The 21812-nt window shown below is 43.1% G+C and overlaps 1 long non-coding RNA gene and 1 pseudogene across 1 annotated transcript in view; one reads left to right on the plus strand and one right to left on the minus strand.

Annotated features, from left to right (window-relative positions):
• Positions 1-9: 9 nt before the first annotated feature.
• Positions 10-21812, plus strand: part of LOC148108459 (uncharacterized) — a 32308-nt gene continuing 10505 nt past the window's right edge. Inside the window, exon 1 of the long non-coding RNA XR_015727587.1 lies at positions 10-2038. This is a non-coding gene — a long non-coding RNA (uncharacterized LOC148108459). The remainder of the gene's footprint in view (positions 2039-21812) is intronic.
• LOC123787436 (bifunctional phosphoribosylaminoimidazole carboxylase/phosphoribosylaminoimidazole succinocarboxamide synthetase pseudogene) lies at positions 17033-18311 on the minus strand (annotated as a pseudogene).

Here is a 21812-nt window from a genome sequence, read left to right on the forward strand (position 1 = left end):
CAGCATTTCCAGTGCCAGTTGAGACCAGTTGGTACAGAAGGAGGGAATTTATTAGAGGGTGTTGTCAATTTTTAAAAATCCAAACAAAACTCAGGGAAGGTTGAGCCAAAGGTTGTAGGTTGGGGCTCAGAGAGTGAAAGACTGTTTGTTTTAACTCCATTTAAATAGTTGTCCTCTTTTAAATAAATACCACCAATAGCACTTGCCAGAAATCAATTTTAATAGCACCTATGTGGGAGTCTCCGCCCGAAGTACTGGAATGGAGAGGCTGACAGCCCATCTAAGAGCAATTTCCCTCACCAGGACGCAGGAGGGGAGCCTGGGATCCATTATTTACACTACAGCGGGGACACTTACCGTTCTGTTTCCCTTGGGAAATAAGGAGCTGGTAATCTTTTAATTAAACAACGTGGATTGTTTTTGGGGGGACTACTGCGCCACGGAGGCAGCTCTGAGGAGAGGGGATGACAGAGGGGGCTCTGCAGGACGGCTCCCCGGGCTGCCTGGGGAGCTCAGCCCTCGGGCTTGCAGAGCCTCCCTCTCTGAACCTGCAAAAACGACTTGGCTCCAAAGTCACCTCGATGAAAGTCAATTTGCTCTGGAGGAAACAAATTCAGAGATTAGAGGCACAAGTTCTCATGGAAATTTACAGGTGATACATGCCCCGCAGGAGGGCACCCTTTTTCTTTGTTAGCATCAAGGCTCAAGATTCGGAATAACAAACAAGCAACATTAGCTGGAGGGGAAAATAAATAAATTAAGGAATTCAAACTGTATTTCCCAATTTACTTTAGAGAGCCGGCGTTCAGAATATAAATCAGCACTTGTTGGAGTTTTTGCCGTTTAAAACATGGCAGAAACAAAAGGTAGGAGGTGAAAAAATGAAAAGACGTATCATTTGAAAAAGAAAATCTATTACATATGGGTTGCTTTGAACTAATCTCAAGGCAACTGTCTTTAATGCTACTGGAAAACATAAAATGGGCATACGTGATAGTATATTTAAGCAAGAGTATAACGAAACTCCTGTTTGTTTACAGTAACCTGAAGCAAATCTTACACATGCTGGTGCACTAGGGGAAGACCCCTGAACTAAATTGGCTGGAATTTGCACCCAGTTGGACCCCACAATTTTTAAAAGGCGTAGGAAGTCAAGCAGGCCCAGAGGCCTTTTGAAGTCTTTACCTTGCCCTCCCCGTGCAGAGAGACCACATGCAACTGGGCTAGATGCAAAGAACTGAGGAGGGCAGACTGCCCACAAGCGTGTGCGCGTGCGCACACGTGCACACACAGGCACGCACACACACGCGTGCACACACAGGCACGCACCGCTGCCCACCGCCTGGCATGGCTGGGCGGGCACCTGGTCCACCTCGGTGAAATTCCTCCAGCGTCCTGTGTGATTTCTCCATGAAAAAGAGTGCTGGGTATCACTAGGAGCGAGCCCCAGAGTGGCTCAGGTGGGATCAAAGACTCCAGGGTCCTATGCTCTTCAGAACACAAGTTCTGGAAGCTGTTCTAGCAACTCCCAGAAGCAAAGGGAGGAAAGTCTGCAGTTTCGTGGTTTGGGAGGGGCTGCATCCTTTGAGTCCCTCTAGGAAATGAATGGTGTTAACATACCACCATTCTGGAAATCCTGCTGCAAAGAATCCTGTTTAACTTGGAGATGGTTTTTAAGATAGCCTTTCAGGAAACAGCAGTTTGCAAAATGCTGTTGGGCCGTCAGGGGTGGGAGGGTTTCCTGGGTTTGAGAATGTAACCCCTCCCTTAAAAATGGCCAGGTGAGCACCCAGAAAGAACCCTGCCCAACTCCTCCCTCCCATCTGGGTGAGGAAGCTGAACAGAACCAGGAGGGGTCCCAGGGGACAGAATCACCCACTGCGTGATTCCTTCGTAAGGGTCTTGAGTAATGTCAACTGCCCACTTGAGACAATAGGTGCCTGGACAAGCCGGAACACCCACCTTTTTGTTCAGCCCTTGACCTGGTGACTGCACAACTTTGAGTCTGCAACTTTTGCCAGAAGGAAAGGAAGGGCAGGTATGAGCCCCTGGAGCGTGCCAACTCCTCCTGGTTTGTGCAGGACTCTTCCAGGCTTCGCAGGGAGGGCTTCCCATCTCGGGACTCCTCTCTGTCCTGGGCAAATTTGGCCACCTTCGCTCTCTCTAGAAAAATCTAGTTTTGGAAAGAAAATAAGAGCTAGAGGTTCTGCTCCAGGGGCTATAAAAGCTTGCCTTTATCTTGGTAATTCGCTTTCTGCTTATTTTTGTTACTTCTTATCTGTTTCCTGGTAGTAAAGCTCTTAGAAAGAAATTGGACTGTGGGCGTGCTGGGGCTGGGTAGGGTGTGGTGGCTGGGACGCTGCGTCCACTTTGCAGCTGGCTCCAGGGAGAGGAAAGCGTTCAGACTGGAGTGGCTGATGGCAGCTCCCAGGCTGCCTTGTGGGGCCAGTGGGAAGGACAAACCGGGTGCTAAAGGAGCTGCTGGAGGGTGGGGGGTGGGGGCCCTAAGTGGCTCAAGGGTGAGTGAGACTTCCCTAGGGGCAGGCCCTCCTGGCAGGTCTCCAGCATCGCTGGCCTTTCACTCCTCCCTCCACAGCAGACACCTTCCCCGTTGTGCCAGTGGGTGCATTAATCTCAGGCTTTGCCTCCTGTCCAGAAGGGAGTGAGGCCCGGGGCCAAAACATCATAATTTGTTTTCAGCTCTTCTTAAGCTGTACTTCTTTTCCTTCCTTCCTTCCTTTCTTTCTCTCCTTCCCTCCTTTCTTTCTCGTCCCCCCCTCCCTCCTTTCTACATTGCCTTGCATCATATTTATTTCCGTTTTTAGGGCTCGATTTTAAGAGTCGCACGACCTTAAAGCCCAAGTGCCACTACTGCCCCCTTGTGTGTCCTTGGTGGAAGAACTTAGGCCCAGGGTTGTCCACACACCTGGGGAGAACCAAAGACCTTGGGATGCAGAGAGCCGTGAACGGAGCTGAAAGGCTGTTGACCACATAGCGTTGGCAAAGAACATACATGCCCACTGGGGCGACATTTCAGGGGCAGTGGCCCAACCAGCGTCCGGGAAGCCATCCAGCTATAGCTGAGGAATTCCCTGAGAACACACCTTGATCTTGTCTAGCTCCAATGAGCTTGTGTGGGTCCTTATTGCGAGCTCTGGTGCGCACACAGGGCAGGCCTGTATCTGTCTTGCTCAACATGGAATTTTAATGCTTAGCACAGCACCTGGCCCATATCTGTTGGGATATATGGGAGTCAGACCCAAATCACACTTACATGCATATCATAATTCTGTATGCACATATAGCAATATTTATCACAGTGTTTGCTACATGCTAGGAACTCTTCTAAGTCCTTTGTATGTCCATTTTCTGTATTTGTCACAAACACCTTCTAAATTATTACCCCTTTGGAGCGCCTGGGTGGCTCAGTAGGTTAAGTGTCTGCCTTCGGCTCAGGTCATGATTCCAGGGTTCTAGGATCTAGTGCCGCATGGGGCTCCCTGCTCAGCAAGGAATCAGCTCCTCCCTCTGCCCAACCGCCCCCCCCCCCCCCGCTCCATGCTTGTGAGCTCTCTCTCTGAAATAAATAAAATCTTTTAAAAAATATTTTTAAAAATTAAATTATTACCCCTATTTTATAAATGAGGAAATGGAAGCACAGGATTGGCAACTTGCCAAAAAGGCATTGGCGGAGTCAGGATTTGAATCAGGCTACCTGGTTCCAGGGCATTCCTATGGACACTTACACTACGCATCTCCCGTTTATACGCATCTACGTTTAATCGTAGTACAGAGCATCCCCTGTAGCACAATAAAATGCATTTGCTAATCGAGAAAAATGATACATTCTGCTATCCTTTTCTGAGTACTTGAGTACTCAAAACTATTCCAGGATTCCTTAATATTCTTACCTAACGAACACTCCCATCAAATGGTGTGTACGTATATGGCAAAGGGGAAGGTTTGGAAAAGTATTAATGTGCATTTCTCTTTCGCCTTTCTGAGTGGCAGGCTTTGGCTTAGTTGGCCCCAAGTATCGACTTGCTGACTTGCCGTGGCTCGAGGGAGGAGGAGTGTATGGGACAGGGAGATTCAGCATATTATAGTGTGCCTGCAGGAAAGATGAGATAGCATTCAGCCCCTGACATGCAAATGAGAATGAAAAGAAGATTTTTCCAATGCATTCCATCTCCACTCCCCTCTCCTCTTTAACACAGCCCAATCCTGGATAACCCCGTGCGGAGAGTTTTGCTAGGGAGGATAGACATGATATGACAGTGAGAACTGAGATTTATAGAAGGGGGGAAATCCTGATTCTTCCAGCCCCAGGGGATTGTGGAGAAGAGGTCTGTAGAGGGAGGTAGGAGACCCAAAACGAATTGTGTATGTCCAGATTTTTGCCTCATTTCGCTTTAGTCCAAGTAAGGAGAGAAAAAAGCCAAAGGCAGAGGAAGGGCTCTGTCAAAACAAGATATTCATTAGTACCCTGAAAATCTCTCAGATCAATTCTCAGACCTGCCCAGCTCACCCTAGATGGCAGTCCTGTCTGTTACACTAGGGACGGAGGCTCTGGACGGAACTGCCTTAGGCTGCCCGGGATCCCTGCTGCAGGGTGCTGAGCTGAGAGCGGTGGGCATTCCCTGGGGCTGCACGCAGAGGTAGGGTAACAGGACATCGGTGCTGAGCCTGGGACTGTGGGGGTCTGTGAGGGCAGAGGGCCACCAGGATCGCAAGCTGGCTGCAGGAAAGAGTTCTATAGCAGCGAGGGTTGAGTGAATTTGGGCATTGGTGAGCCTGAAAACACCACCAGAGCAGTGCTCAAGCCAGAAAAGACCAGGTTGTCACCTACACGAGTCACCGAATGCTGGTAGAGCCGTCATGTTTCCCTCAAACGTCTAGGTGTCTACAGTGGATCAACTGGAGGAAACGGAAGCTGTCTGAGAGCTGAACACCTTCATCTAAGCGATCCGGGACACTTCCTCAAGCCTCGTGCACATTATCAGACTGGATTTAGTTTTACATCAGTTTGGACACATAGCTAAAATTTTTTAAATCATAAAAATTGTGGGAGGCCAGATTACTTGTGAACAGAAGGCAGATGTGCATTTTCCTACGTGCAGGTTAAAGTGTGCAATCCCGGTAAAACATAGACTCCCAGGCAGGAACATGAAGGACCGTGCCTATATCGATTCTTCTGTTTTCACTCTGAGTTGTGTCCTTATTATCTCGATTATTTGCTTTGTTCGTGTCCCCCACTTCCTGAGTAATGGCAATGCCTTTTGGCACAAAGATTATTTTGTGCTAAAGACAACTGAGACCCAGCAAAAAAAGTTCTTTACTGCCCACTCCTACTGTCTAAAAATAAGGTATAAACTTCCCCTTTGGTAAAGGTGCTTCCAGACCAGGAAGAGAGATATTCTCGAAGACAACTCATCACCTGAGAGACTGTATGTGCCTAACAAGACAAGCCTCGTTTACCATATATTCCCTCCCCTTCTCACAATTTGTTCTCCCCTCCATCTTTCCAGAAGCCCAAACCCCTTTTGCTTTGTATAGCCTAAGATGCTACAGAAACCTCCGTCATCTGGCTGTCACCTTGTCTCATTTCTTGGTGAAACTCTTGTGTGTACAAACGTAATTAATTTTTCTTCTGGTTAATCCATCTCTTATCAATATGATTTGTGGACCCAGCCAATGAAAAAGGTTTTTCCTCCCCTAGAGCCCCATCTCTCAGACCCCTGCAACCACTATTCTACTTTCTATCTCTACAGATGTACCTATTCTGGTCTTTTCAGCTACATGGAATCATATGTGACTTTTTGATTTTTGTTGTTGTTGTTTTAAAGATTTTATTTATTTGTCAGAGAGAGAGAGAGCGCGCAAGCAGAGGGAGAAGCAGGCTCCCCACTGAGCAAGGAGCCCGATGTGGGACTTGAATCCAGGACCCTGAGATCTGACCTGAGCCAAAGGTGAACGCTTAACCAACTGAGACACGCAGGCGTCCCTGATATGTGACCTTTTGTGACTGGCTTCTTTGACTTAGCGTATTTTCAAGACTCACCCACGTTGTAGCACGGGCCAGTGCTTCCTTCCTTCCTTTGGCTGAATAACAGTCGGTCGTGTGGATGGACCATATTTTGTTCATCCATCGATCAATGGACATTTGTGTTGCTTTTACTTTTTGGCTATTATCAGTTGTGCCGCTGTGAGCATTTGTGTACAAGTTTTTGTGTGGACATATTTAATCTTGAGTTTATATCTAGAAGTGGAAATGGTAGGTCATTTGAACACTTCTCATTTCACTTTTTCGGACCCGCCAAACTGTTTTCCAAGTGGCTGTTCCATCGTACGTTCTCACTGGTGGGGCACGAGGTTTACTAATTTCTCCACATCCTCATCAACATTTGTTACTGTCCTTTCTTCTCGTGACAGCCATCCTCGTGGATGTGAGCAATATCTCTTTGTGTCACGTATCTTTTTGAAGTTTCCTAAGAGCTAACCTTTTGGGTAGTTTGCAGACATTTCTCTAAGGTTCTTATATTCTTAGCCTTGCTTCACGATCCTTTTTTTTTTCTTTTAGTTTAGTAGTTTACTGCTATATCGTTCATGACTCTAAAATAAACACCTCTATTTAGACTTTTTTGGGAAAGTGACCAATCATATGACCCTATATATGAAGTAATTTTAATTGCTTGATAGAGAGAGCTATTTATCTTGAAAGCCCCAAAGTAAAGTTATCACAGGTCTCTAGGGATTCCCTCGCTAGTGGCATGGGGTAATTTTCGTGTCTTGTCACACTCTGTATGACAGATGTGTGACCAAACCTTACTCCATTAATAACTTTACTTTTTAATTGAACTTTTACCCGTCACGGGCGGAGGGGCAGGGTATATGGCTAGTTCTGAGTTAATTACAACTGCCATTATTTTTTATTTGCAGTGCCTGAGCAAGCAGTAAAACAGCAAGTTAAGTCACATTTGCGATGGGACCATGACTCAATTAGTGGTTTTGAATAATAGGCAATAGTAATTAAGGTCATGGCCATTGCCGCAGCAGCATTATGTGGTAGCCCGGCTCTGGCAAAGGCTAGCTTGTAACCTGTCTCCAGGGAGGGGCTTGAAGGGAGACAGAATAAACCCGGCGGCGGTTCTCTCCTTCAGGATTCTTGCAAACTGGGACTGGAAATTCTTGAGGAGATCTTAAGTAATTTTCCCACACCCAGTTTATCAACTTCCGTTTCGGAAGCTCAAAATTCAACATTAAACTCATAGGTCCTACAGGGTCATATTTTCAGTCCAGTTAACAGTGGCTCTGAAAAGCCAGGCTTCTGAGACTGAAAGGCATATGCAAGTATTAACATGTACCTGATACCAGGGTGTGCAGGGGGAAGTTAATAGCGCTTTCCAATTGGCTTTGCAAACCCAAGCCTGTGAAATTCTTTGTAGGCTAAGAGGGAATGTGTCCTTCTTCAGGATAAGACGATTGAGGCACAGCATGGTCATGTGACTTGGGTGTGACCCCTGCAAAAGGGGTCCTGGGCGAGGCATCTGGTTCTCATTTCAGGTTTTAGCTGCTTACACTACCACCTTCAGAGCTGCAGCTACTTAGACGATATGGGCCGCTGCCTCTAGCCTGATATTTTATACTAGTGGTAGAACGTCTTTACGGAATTTAATCCAAAGGGTGAGACATTATGAACGTTCGGCTCAAGAAGGGCTACAAGAAATTGGCCCAGACTAATGGTCTGAGAGCTATTAAAATGGACATCACACCATCCTTGAAAATGAAATCACTAGATGCGGGATGGACTGTGTCTGAGGGTCATCCTCTTTCTCCCACACACCTAGCTCCTCACACTTCTGGTCATCTGGAAACCCAGTCCTCGTCCGCACTGAGGGCAATACAGTGGTTTCCCTAAGTATGCTTCTCTGGGCCATTTGGAGATATGTCCTCCCCAATTTGCAGTGATTCTGTTTGGAATCACTAGGCCAATGAAAAGGCTTTGTGCCTCCTCCAAATTCATATATTGAAATCCAAAGCCCAAAGATGATGGTACTAAAAGGTGGGGCCTTTGGTGGTGCTTAGGTCGTAAGGGATGACCTCATGAATGGGATGTGTGCCCTTATAAAAGAGGCTCCTGCGAGATCACTCACGCTTTTCACTGTGTGGACATAGCAAGACGCTGGCTATGAACCAGGAAGCAGGCTCTCACAAGAACACAACTACACTGGTACCCTGACTTTTAGGCTTCCCGGCCTCTAGAACTGTGAGAAGTAAATTTCTGTTGTTTATCGGCTGCTCAGTCTGTGGTATTTCATTATAGAAGCCCAAATGAACTGATGCTTAACATAGGTGTATGCTATAGGAATTGAGAGGAAGGTCAGGGAAGGCTCGATGAATGGGATTTGAGTACGGATAGTGAGCTGAGGTAGTTGGAGATAGTATCAAATCCCACTGTAAAGATTTTGAGGCATTAAAAAATGCTGAGCAAGAAAGGAACATGCAGAGAGTGTTAGGAGTAGAGAAGCCATGGAGGCTACAGAGAAATCCAGAGTAGCTGCAGGTAAGGCACAGGTAGACTCCAAATGAACAAAGAAGCTCAAAGACAGTCTAGGTTTAGTTAGCTTAGATAAAGTTTTTAAAGATTTAATCTTTAAGTAATCTCCGCACCCCATGTGGGGCTTGAACTCACAACCCTGAGATCAAGAGCAGCATGTTCCATCAGCGGAACTGGCCAGATATCCCTCAGCTTAGATATTTTTAAAGAAATGTGCACTTGCACTTACCCTCCCTTTGTATCTTCCTAGAGTTTAAAAGATGATTGCTCTTTTGACTTTCAGGACTCCTACTTTCTAATTTGATGTTAGAAATCAGTCAGGATGGAGTGGCTTTATAATTACTAAAAGAAAGGTCCCAAGTGTTTTGCCCTGTGGTCTGGAAGGAGGGAGGTGGAAATGAATTTTCATACATTTTTTTGGAGATGGAAAGATTCCCCTGTGGAGGGTAGCAGGATATGCCACTACACAATAGGCCACTTTGACAGAAAGGTTATTTTGAGCTGAAGGCAATTGAGACAAAGTAGATAGAAGAAAAGTTCTCCACCCTCCTCCTATTTGCCTAAAAGCAGGACATAAGTTTGTAAAGGTGTCCTACCTTCCTTGCTGCCAGAAAGGACAAAAGATAATCACCAGAGACAACCTTAGACCTTTATCAGCTGGGAGAGGGCGCCAGAGGAATCCTCACAGCAAACTTGACTAACCAGCCCTGATCTTCCATTGGTTTCCCCAGATAATTGCCTTCCACAATTTTTGCCACCCTAGAAACTCACAGTCCTTCTCCTTTGTCACTTCTTTAAAAACTTACTATTCTTTTTTAAGATGCTATATAAGCCCAAGTTCTAGCCGCCCCTTGGAGTTACTCACCTCTGGATACTTCCACTTGTATGCGTGATATACATGCTGATAAACCTCTGCTTTTCTTTTGTCAGTTTATCTTTTGTCAGTCTGATTTGCAGGACCCTTGGTCAATACATCTAAGACAGGTAGAAGGAAAAGATTTTTCTTCCTTTCCTATACCTGGCTTCTCACAGAGGATTTCTCTCCTATGGAAAACCATTCCTCAATGTTCTCCTAGAGACCCTACTATGTTCCACTATAACAGTTGTTTGTGTTTTGTTTGGTTTGTTTTTGTTTGTTTTCTGAGCGATAATAAAGCAAAGTTTATTGAGCAATAGTACAAAGCTCCCAAAGAGGGAGGGGACCCAAGAGAGTTACCCTATAACAGTTATTTTTGATCAATGGAGGTTAAGTGGACAAGTTTATTAGTCCACTCAGGCTGCCATAATAAGATACCACAATGGGGGGGAGGCGGTGGCTTAAACAATAGTAATGTATTGTCTCACGGTTCTGGAGGCTTGAAGTCTAAGATCAAGGTGCTTTCAGGGTTGATTTCTGGTGAAAGCGCTCTTCCTGGCTTACAGATGGCTACCTTTTCATTGTGTCCTCACAGGGGCTTTCCTCTGTGCTTTGTATGTTGTGGGGGGAAGAGGAAGAGAGATATCTGATATCTCTTCTTATAGGGACAAGAGTCTTATAGGATTAGGGTCCCAGCCTTAAGACCTCATTTAACCATAATTACTTCCCTAAAGTCCCTATCTCCAAATACAAGCACAGTGGAGATTAGGGTGTTAATGTATGGATTTTAGGGGAAACAATTCAGTCCAAAACAACAACTCAATTTTAAGGGTCGATCAGCTCTGAGCATCTCAGAACCTGCCTTTGCTTGTTCTAATTTTTAGAATTCTTTCTAGGTGGTCCTAATCATTATTTTGTAGCCCTTAAATCACTGAAGAAGGACAGAGGTGGCTCTTATCTTTAGACCTTTGTGTTTTCTGAGAACAAAAAATGGCGAGAGAATCCCTCTACCATCCCTGCTGTTAGGGAACACAGGGCTTCTTAACATTCAACAGTATCACTAAAGAAAAGACCTCTAAATAGTTTTGACTGGTCATCCTTATCATACATTTTTTGACCATATATCCGCAACATATTTATCCATTCATTTATAAATTATATACATATACTATAATCTTGCTATATTATATTGCAAAATAATATACAAAATATTTGAAAACAAACACAATAAAAATCATTTTTAAGTTAAAAATAAAGCAAATTAACAGTTTGAATAATTGCTTCCTACACTTCCCTCTGGAGACCACTGTTTTTGGCTTAGGGTATAGTAGGAAAACCAAGGATGAATTTGGAACCACCAATTTTTAGATCCTGGTTCTTGTCTTATCCACTGTGTCATCTCTTCTGAATGGCTGAGTTTCAGCAAAAGACCCAGGAGCCCCCAGGTACCTCCAACAGGCTGGGATTCCTGATGAGCTTTGGTCTGTTTAGGTACCAAACACATTTATTTTAGTGAAGAATATAAAGAATACTGTGCTTTCCAATAGAAAGAGAGCAGGCAGGGGAAAGAGGGTTGGGAAGTCATATACTATACGAACGGGACCAGGGTTTTTATTTTTATTTTTAAAGAGCTTACTTAGCATTTAAAGCCAAAGCTTACCCTTTAGTTATGAAAATTTTGCCAGAGCTCCTTGTTTTCACTGACATTAAGGACTGTTCAGAGAGGAAAGTTAAATTTTATTTACTTGCAAATGAATCCAGGCTCCAGTGGATTGAGGATGCAAACTCAGCTTGAGGTCCAGTCACTTAGATGTGAATTAAAACACACTCCCCAGGGTAATAGATTTTCACCTCTAAGGAACCCAGGGGGAAGAAAGGAAAAAAGCCTGAGCCTCCAGAGCGAAGTGTCTATTGTGATGCTAATATACCCTGAGCAGGTGTGAGCTATAGTTCTTCTCTATGGCTTCCCTTCTATCAAGTTTTGGATGCTCTTGGCTGGATCACAGGGAGGACCCATGTCCTTCCAGACTCTTAAAGAATATTTTTTCAAAAGGATAAAAATCACAACTCTCATACAGACATGAAAATGAACACGTGCTGAAGATTTTATTTAACTCAAACTGGTGAGATATTACAACCAGGTCAATGGAGAAGTTAAAAAAAAAAAATTACCAACCTACAGAGTGCAAGAATGTTAAAATGAATGCGCAAAAGCACCCCTACCTAGCTTTTACATTAGGAGGGAAGTCAATGGAACTTCTAGGGATGGGATTGAATTTGCATGTTTATAGCCAAGGATTATTTTGCATTGCTATCAGTCATACACAATTCACAGTTGTAGAATAGCTCCCTTGGAATCATATAATCCAGAAGAGTCCTCTAGAGTCTAGACAATGCATAGTTTCCTATGAAAGCACCAATTTGCCCCGCCCATTGCTTAACTCCAGGAGCCATCGTGAATGGTGCCCATTGGGACTGTGTAGCACAGGGCTGCTGGGCCCACTCTGTGCTCCCAGTGCCTGGTCTCCCTTCCTGTCCTGTTCTTTGGTGTCAAATGCATCCCCCAATCAGGGCACCCACACAAGGAGACATCCCCCAATTCCTGACAGGCATAATATTTTTATTTCTCTTGGTTCCCACTATCTCTGTGATACTTGGAGAGACCGGAGAAGGAGGATGATTCTGTCATTCCTTTTCTGTTTATGTTAATGACCTCTTCCTCCTTCAGAGCTCTTAGAGGGGGTTGGAGCAAGGAAGAGAAGAATATGGTGTAATGTGCTCTCTGATATTAGCAGTGCTGTTCTCATTGTAAACAGATTGTAGCATATATGTTAGGAAAGTGGTTTCATTTTAGTTAATTGATTTTTATTGCAGTTTCTACCGCATACTGGAGACATGAGTGAGGGGAATTTAATCGCTCTGAGCTTTGGTATTTGAAGCTGGTAAAATGAAATGGTTGCAATAAAAATTTCAAGATCACTTCCAGTTCTGAATATTTATGAATGCATTCCTATTGATCAAGTATCATGGATCATACATGCAGAAATCACGACTGATGTTCTTTCTTTCATGGCTCTTTATTGTTCTCATTGTTGAAAAATATTTAAAATAATGTATTTTATGAAATATTGCATAGGGTTGAATGACACATTGGGAGAAGCTGAGCAGAAAGCAGAAAAGGGTTCATGTGTACTGTTTTTACATTGAAAAAGAGTGTCCACATCAAATAGCCTAATATAAAATTAGAAGGTTGCTAGCTGTTAGTAGAAGTTTGATCGTTTCAACATTGCTGTCTTCTCTGACCTTTGTCTTTTCCACCCAGTCCCCTAAATGTTTTACTGCATTAATACTAATGTATTATTTTGGATACATTACCACCATTTTGTGGCCATCTAGAATGACATCTTAATAAGGCGTCTGAGGGGGAGTGTGGAACTGGAGCAGCGTCCTTGTACACAAGCCTTGTGTGATGTACCTTATGAACCACTGTTTCAGTTACTTTTACTTCCTGAATAAAGGTTATTAGGTTATTAATTTAAAATTTTTTTAGTTCTGAAAACACAGTAGCAGTTACCCTTTAGTAAGGTAAATTTACATTTATAGAGGAAGTCTCTGTTTTTAGGGGTGTCTCCCTTTCTGTATCACTGTATCAGGAATGGAAGAATGGCTCTAAAATACAAGAGAATCTTTTTTTTTTTCAATAGAGAAAGCATTGATTTAAATTTGAATAACAAACCTTACCTTTGTTTGTCATGCTTTAACTAGTAACCTCCCCATAACTGACCTTCCTCTCCACCATACTTCTCTTCTTTTTTCTTTAGCTGACCATGGTAGTTAAGCTGGAGTTCTAAGCCAGTTCTTAGAGATACTCACTTTTCTCTGGGTATCTCCTATGTATACCAAAACTATACATTATATGATTTTTCTCTTGTTAATCTGTCTTTTGTTATAGGGGCCCCAGCCAAGAACTAAGAAAGATGGAAGGGAAATTGTTTTCCTCCCCTACACATCAAGAACTTTGCTAGATTTTATGTAGCCTTTAAGCAAGTCCAGACTCAAATTGGAGCATTTTCTCATGACAGTGCATTGAGCTGACCTGTTGGCTGAGCCAGGAAAAGGACTCCAGAGTATCAAAGAAAAGGTTGTTGTTTGTTTCAACCCCAGCCCTCCTAACATGGGCAGCATTTTCTTTATTTCACACTTCTGATTCAAATTTAAACACCAGATCTCCTCAGAGCTCATTAGAATCGGCTGTCTCTGGCCATTAACTCTTCAGCATTTTGTCTGTGTAAAAATTTCATCTTAAGGGGAACTCTCCAAATTTCACAAGACATGATGGGGTTCATTCTTTCAACAGCCTTTTCTCACTAGTTTTCTGTTTTCCTTAGGAGGAAGCTAGATTACCTTGCTCTCATGTAATAAAGCATAAGATTTCACCTATGGGTCTTAGAGCAAACCAGAAGCAAAATTATAATGAGAACAAATATTTGAGAACTCACCTAAGATTTTTTTGGGGGAAAAAAAAACCGCTCTGAGAAAAGAGATTCTACACAACACAAACTAATTTCCTGGAAAGAAAGTTGTTAATATTTTCTTCCTCTTTTATTTTAACATTAGTGTTTTGATTACAGATTTAGCTCGTACCACATAGGGCAGGACATGCTTTGATTTTTGTCTAATTCAAGTCTTGTTGGGAACAGAAAATAAAATTGGATACTAAAAAGGTGTCAATCTCTTAATGGATGAGAAATGAGTAAGTCCTTCTAGTGCAGGTACCATGTCTTATTCATCTTTATGTGCATTAAAATGACAAGCCTAGTCATTTGTACATGGTAAATGATTGATAAAGGTTTACTGAGCTGAATTATTGAAGACAGGAGAGTCTTGGAATTAGATATGTGCTCTTAATCTTTCGAGACAATTGTCAAGGACAACCATGAGGCATTTTGGGGAAAGTGTACTCATTCTTATTTTTAACTGTATTCCTGAAGATTTGTACATGGTTATTTACTCAACGTGGCATAAAATCCAAGGGCATAGTTTATTTATCTTCTGATTTATTTAAATTAGTCTTAAGGAAAGCTTATTCAGCTTACACCATTATTAATAGATAAGTAATATATTTGGAAAAGAGACTTAGATACTGGGGCAGGGGAGAGCTAGTTCAAACAGGTAGACTTCTAACATTTTAGTGAGTATGGAGTACTGCAAATACTTGGCATTAGCAAGTTATAGAGTAAGTTTTTAAAATAGCCCTGTCTTGATGTAGTGGAATGGCCAGATTAGTGGTTGGTTGTTTCTATGTCTTCTATCCAGAATCATTTTTCCTTCACTAATCTTATGGCCAGTGAATAGTTGTACTTTGCATATAACAGGAAACAGCAGTGTGGGAGTCATGCTTGAGTGAAGTACTTAACAACATAAGGTGGGTGATGTAGATTGGCATACAGTGGTCACCTCTCCATTTAGAATTTAATTGTTTTTAGGAGAGAAAAGAGATGTGAAGATTTCTCAGACAAATACGGTTTCTGGAAATACAAGTAATTATCCCCACCAGGGGTGCTCTGGAAGTGCAGTGATAGTTGCTGAAACAGATCATGAGCTGACGTTACATTTCCAGGCTGGAGTGCTGGCCTCTATCACAGCCTCTGAGGAAAAGGAGGCTGAGACTTAATGAGGATACAAAAGAGCTGACCATTGAGAATATCACTTTTGTATATAAATTTTAGTTTCTTTAATAACACAGAATGGTCTGTATATGTTAAAATTCCACATTATACATTTGCTGGATATGAGATCCCCAAGCACGTAAGAATGGAGGGATGAATAACACAAGTTAATTTATTTCTTTATAGTTTATAAGTAGATTTGAGCCACACAACATGCTGCAATTTACTTTGAAGATCATTCTTGTGATCTCTTGTGACTCTAGTCCCTGCCTTGATTTAGTACATACATATGCATGTACAGCTTTCAAAAAGGCATCCCAAGTTTGTAGCACTATTTACTTTTCCTTTTTCCAAGGCTTTTTTTCATTCAGAAGGAAATGGGTAAGGCACAAAGAAGCCTACTGTGGAGTTGGAGGTGGGAAAGCCTACTGTGGAGTTGGAGGTGGGAAAGTCAGGGAAGTGGAATGGAATATGGAGAGAGAGAGAAGATCCTAAGATAATGTGGGCAAGGAGGAAGTGGGGGTGCACCACCCAGAGATGGGAAAGCATCATCAGGCGAGAGGTCAAATTCAAAGTGTGGGGCCCGACCACTTGGGTTTTCACATATCCCAGTAAGTCTTGATCCTGGATGCAGCCAAGGGTAGAACATTGTTCCTGAAGCTTTCCCTCTAGGATTTTGCACAAATCCAGATTTCCATCATATTTGTTGGGATAAGTCTTATGGATTTTCCTGCAGGCAAGGCAGATCACTTGGAAGAGTCTGGAGTGATCCATGGTTGAAGTCAATTTAAGTATTTCTGACAGGACAACAGATTTATTTGTTTTCACATAGACAAGAGAAGGAAAGAAAATCTCATTTTAATTCAAGATGCATATGTCAAAAGTTGTTCTTAAAGCAGGAGGCAATTCCCAAAGAGAAGCAAGCCCAGTTTGACCTTGGTGCATCTCTTTTTGATTTTCTAACATTCCTGAAGGATCTTTTGGAAAAGAGGGGGTAATTATTTAGCTAATTCAGAATCATTAGAGAAAATAATTTAAATAATAATAATAATAATAATAATAATAATATAAGTTCAATCAGTGCTAACACAGGCCAGGGACTGGTCTAAGACGTTAACTCCTGACTCTTCTACACAAACCTATACAATCAGAAAGTGTGAATAGAGAAAAAAGTCAAGTAGCTGAGCAGCTCTGTTCTCATCTTTAATTTGTTTTGCCTAGAAATTTGGAAGAATCCTTTTCCAAAAATCTGAGAATTCACAGCTTTCTCAGAAGAGGTCCTGGCAAGGTCTAAATGGCACTTCTCTTTATGAACATTATAAAACACGGTATTTAATATATTAGCTGACGTAGTGAACCTGCCAAAGTTTCACTAATGTGCTAGAACATTTACCAGCAAGCCCCTAATTACTGATAACACCCCCTCTGGATTCATCCTGAAGGCAACTCACTCTGTCTCTTTCTTGTCCCTATTTGCTATCTCCATTCTTGACTACATGGGACACAGATTTTCTTTCTTCTTGCACTGGAAGGGAAGAAGGATTAAGTAGGGTGGCACCAGAAAGAGATAAGGAGAAAGAGAAGACTCCACCAGAGCAAGAGTGGGAGAACTGGAAATTTGGGGCATTTAACTTAAATAGACAGGATTAAGTGATCACATATAGGGAGAGCCTCAGTTGCATTTAGGATGACTTTGGGGGCCTCCAAATTGAGGCTGATTTGTGCATTAGTTTCTTATTGCTGTTATAAAAAATTACCATAAACTTGGAGACTTAACTCGAATGGGGTGTCTGGGTAGCTTAGTAGGTTAAGCATCCAACTCTTTTTTTTTTTTATTCGCTAGTAAATTTTATTGTTTTCTTTCATTAAGAACTTTTCATCTTGATTTTTTTTCTGAAACTAAACAAGAAATTATAGTTTTTCTCAAAAAAAAAAAAAAGCGATGATGTTTTATAAATTGCCCTCTCGGATTTTCCTGTCAGCCTGCTTCAAGGAAATCCATGTGTTCAATATACTTGCTCGCAGTTTGGCCCATACCAAATGGTTGTTTAACCCAAATATCTGAGTAGCAAACTGAGCTGATCCTTCTGGAGAAAGTATGTTGAACAGCCAAGGGTAGTCAAAGAGAAGATCACACATCCTGAGCTCCCCAGTCTGGAGTGAGTGGAGGGCAGCTGATAACTGGGTGTGCAGTGTTACCAGACATCACTGGTCCTAAACCATTGCTTCTGCCTGCCATTGCCACAGATACAGTAGGAATGCCATCCCCTTCATACTCTGCTTTAATCCTCAGTTTCCTCTGGTCCTTTATGGGGAGATGTTACCCGAAGTTCACATGGAATGCCAAAATTTCCACAAGCCTTCTTGATTTTTTCACAGTGACTGAGATCGAATTTGAGGCCATCAATACTACAATTCTGCACTGACTTTCTGATTTCAGAAGCAACTTCACTCTTTCTGCAACCCACTCAAAATTTTTCTTCACCATCTGGAGCCCTTGTGACCTTGAGGTCACAATATGACTGTTTATCTCTCTGTTGGCTTCAATCTCCCGATGGCCGGGGTCTCCGGGAATCATTATCAACAACATCAGCAAGAACGGTTTCTTTGGTGGTTACGTCAACAGCAAATTCGATCTTTATATCAACCAGCGTACAGTTCTGGGGCAACCCAGGATTTCTCCAGTATTTCAAAAATAGCCTGTGTAGCGTGACTCACAATATCCACTTCAGTCTGGCCTATACCAAGTCCATCAAAGCAAAATTTTGCAGCAATTAGCTGTTCCTCAGACCACTGTGAATCATTATTGGCATTATCCTTGAAAAACAGCTCCACTTTAGGTGGGTAAAACTTATATCCCTCCTTGACATCAGGATTTCTTCTGAGAAAAGGACCAGTTGCTGTTCTTCTACGAACCCATTCAATTGGAATCATTGCACACTTAGGTGCAATGAAAGCTGTCTCCCCACATTTTCTGGGGAAAGCAGTTTTGATACCTGCTTCCTTTAACAACTGTGAAATACAACTGGTAGTTTTATTTGAGATGGCAGCTTTTCCTTCCAGGTGATTCTTCCTGGCTGCATTTCCTGCTGTAATCTGGTCCTTGGACTGCAGGAGGACTTTTCTGGGACTATCTGGCAATTCATAGACTTCTTTTGTTTTACCTTCTTATAGTTTTTTAACCAATATTCAGTACCTCAGCTGTCGCCATTATCCTGCGTGGGCTGGGGGGCAGCAGCCGTGCTGGGAAGAGAGACAAGACTCTGGAAAAGAGGAGTGGTCAGAGAGGCTCCAAGCGTCCAACTCTTGATTTCAGCTCAGGTCATGATCTCAGGGCTGTGAGATCAAATCCCATGTCAAGATCTGTGCTCAGCACAGAGTCTGCTTAAGATTCTATTCCTCTCCCTCTGCCCCTCATGCCCCCCCCCACCCCGCTCACACACTCTCTCTCAAAGGAAGTAAGTAAGTAAGTAAATAAATAAAAATAAAAAATAAAACAACTCAAATATATTCTCTTACAGTTCTGGAGATCAGAAGTCTGAACTTATGAGACTAAAAATCTAGGTGTTGGCAGGACTAGTTACTCCTGAAGGTCCGGGAGAGAATATGTTTCTTGCCTCTTCCGTCTTCTAGATGCTGCAAGCATTTCTTAGCTTGAGGCTACATTACTCCAATCTTCGTTGCCAACCTCACCTCACCTTCTCCCTCTTATGTAGTCAAATATCCCTGTGTCCCCCTCTTATAAGGATTCTTATTACATTCAGTGCCCATGTAAAAGTGTAGGTAATGCAGGATAATCTCCTTAAGACCCTTAACTTAATCACATCTGCAAAAACCCTTTTGCCATATATGGTAACATTTTTAGGTTCCAGGAAATAGGATCTGGATATTTTGAGGGTCAATATTCGGGGTACCATTGTTTGGTTAGCCAAAACAGCTGAGGAATCATCATGTACAGATAGTTGCTTTATGACTCGGAGGGTCTAAAGGTCTTGGAGAAGAGCGGTAGTGATATGTCCTTTCCCTCTAGGGGAAATCTGATCAACCCTGAGTATCAGCTTTCAAGCTTTCCCTCAGTTGACTTAGTTCTATCCCTGGAGTCGCCTGACCCAAGAACAACTCTCTTTTATCATGGTCTGGAATGCAAATGTTTCCAAAGTACTGTCAGGGAAGAAAAACTTTTCCTCTACCCTCTTAAGTTTAGCCATTGAGGGCCTGCAAATTAATCTGACAAAGAGATTAGCAAGAGGAATAAACAGATTTAATTGCATATGTATACATAGGAGTTTGCAGAGAAATGTGGCTCAGGGAGGCAGTCAGAATTTGGGGCTTCTATACCATGTTAGCAAGGAATGGGAAGAGACAGAGGGACACTTCTGGGAAAATAGATGCCTGCTTAGTGGGGAATGAATAAAGGGCACTGATGGAAAACAAAGGAAGTTTTTGAAAGATAAATGGACATTTAGGAGAATATGTGGGAGATAGGAGAGTTTCATGGCAATGCCTCTTTGGGTGTGATGCCAACTTCTATTCTCTAAGAAGAGAAAATCAGAGCCGCTCTGGGGAGGGGATTTATGACAGTTAAGTTCTTTTGGGAAGCTCTGCTTTTAGGCAGATAAGGGATTTCAGGAACCCAGATGCCTTTGGCTCAAAATCATTTTTATGCCATGGTGGCTTATTCTGGACCCCTTCAGAGCCTATGGTTATGCAAGATTTGATCCAACTTGAAGTTCTTCACTTTTGAGTCTTCTGCATATACCAGATAAGTGTTCCTTCTTAACACACATTTATGTTACGTGGAGAGAATGAACACAATTTGGGGACTAGTGTATCAGCAGAGCCATTTTTTTTGAATAAGGAAGGTGTATAACAAATTAGGTCCCAGAGGAGGAAAACCAGGGCAGATGATCCTGGAACAGAATCTGTAATCTATCCTCCAATATTAGAGGGAGGTCATTTGTGGGGAGAATCTGGAGCCACCTTGTGGGCACTGGTCTTGCTTCATAGCCTGAATCCTGCTGCTATCTACGTCCTCAGGCTAGGGTGAACCCTCCGTCATGTCCTACTTTATGTTCCTGGTCTGGGTCCTTCGTCACCTCCCAAACTTTCCTGCTTGGGCTTGTATATCTGATCCCCTCTCCTTGAACACTCTCTAGGAATTTTGGGGTTGAATCATTCTACTGCTTAAACGTGTATAGCCTCAGTTACATAGTCCTCATGTTTAAACCTTAAAAATATAATCTTAGGAAAATCTGTCTTCCTTTGGGAATACCAGACCAGTGGGTCACCAAAAAGCCTTCCAGGAAAGGGGGAGTGGGGAGTGGCTGGGTCCCAGGGCTCATCATTTACTGGCACATTAGTTATCTGTGCCCTACCAATGAGTCAGGGTGGCCTTCAGACAGGAAACGGGACGTTTGTGGGTGCCCCCCAGGGGTGCACGAACTTTGCAGCTGGGAAATGACAGAGCCATGTGGAAGGGACCTGGGTGAGGGCCCTCCTGTGGTCGGGGCCATAGTGGCCCCCAAAGTGAAGACTGGCTCCTTCATGCTGCCAGGCCTACCCCACTGCTTTCTCCGGCCACATTCGAAATTGCAGGCTATACCTGTGGCCTCTTTTACTTTATTGCTCCACTCTTGAAAGCTGGCTTCCATTACCACTACTTTACTGTAATGTCTACTCCTCAGCTCTCAACACGACCCTCTCATGGGTCATGTTATGCCTCTTTAAAAGCATAGGATACCAATCATCTTCTCCTTCTTTGACACTGCTAATTGTTACACGTTGTGTCCCCCCAAAAGATGTGTGAAATCCTAACCCCTACTACCTGTGAATGGGACCTTATTTCAAAACGGGTCTTTGCAGAGGTAATCCAGTTGAAATGAGATCATTAGGTTAGGCGTTAGTCCAATATGACCGATGTCCTTATGAGAAAGAGACAGATACACAGGGAGAAGGCCCCGTGATGATGGAGGCAGAGACGGGCATGCTGCAGATGTAAGCCAAGGAGGACCACGGGTTGCTGTTCACCACCAGAAGCAAGGAGAGGCAAGGACTGATTCTGTCCTACAGGCTGCAGAGAGCATGGCCCTGCTGAGCCCTTGGTTTTGGACTTCTAGCCCTCGGAACTGTGAAACGATACATTTCTGTTGTTTGAAGCCATTCAGTTTATGGCATTTTGTTAATAGAAAATAAACACGCTCATGTTTAAAATATTATAATTCTGTGGGGTCCTGGTTCTCTGTCTCATCTCTGGCAATTTCTCTCTCCTCTTCTCCTGGCTTCTCTTCCTCCTCCAGGTGCCGAATGCTAAGTGTTGACCAGGATTTCATACTTCAGTTTCAATTCTTTATTTGCATATCTGGCTCTCTCACTCATTTCTAAGCTTCAGCCCTCACTTCAACACAAGTGAAATGAATTCAAAATTTAACTTCTGATCACATTTTTACTTTCCATGGAACATATTCATCCTGGATGTCCTGCCGCCTTCTTGAATTCATTACGTGGAAACTTAAACTAATTTTCGGTGACTTCCTCCCCAGTCTCAGCCCCTTCTTCACCTGACTTCCTCATCTGTCCCTAGCTCAGGGCCCACCCCCACCCAGGTCCGCCATCCGTATCTGGAATACCGTGTAGTCTTGCTTTGAGTCCTCTTGTCCTTAACCAGTTGCCAAATGGAGGAGGAGCTTTTAACAACTCTCATTAGTGGAGCAGGCACCCACTAAAGTCTGCG

The sequence above is a fragment of the Ursus americanus genome, chromosome 19 (assembly GCF_024610735.1).
Source record: "Ursus americanus isolate L20-20 chromosome 19, mUrsAme1.1.p, whole genome shotgun sequence".
Lineage (NCBI taxonomy): Eukaryota > Metazoa > Chordata > Mammalia > Carnivora > Ursidae > Ursus > Ursus americanus.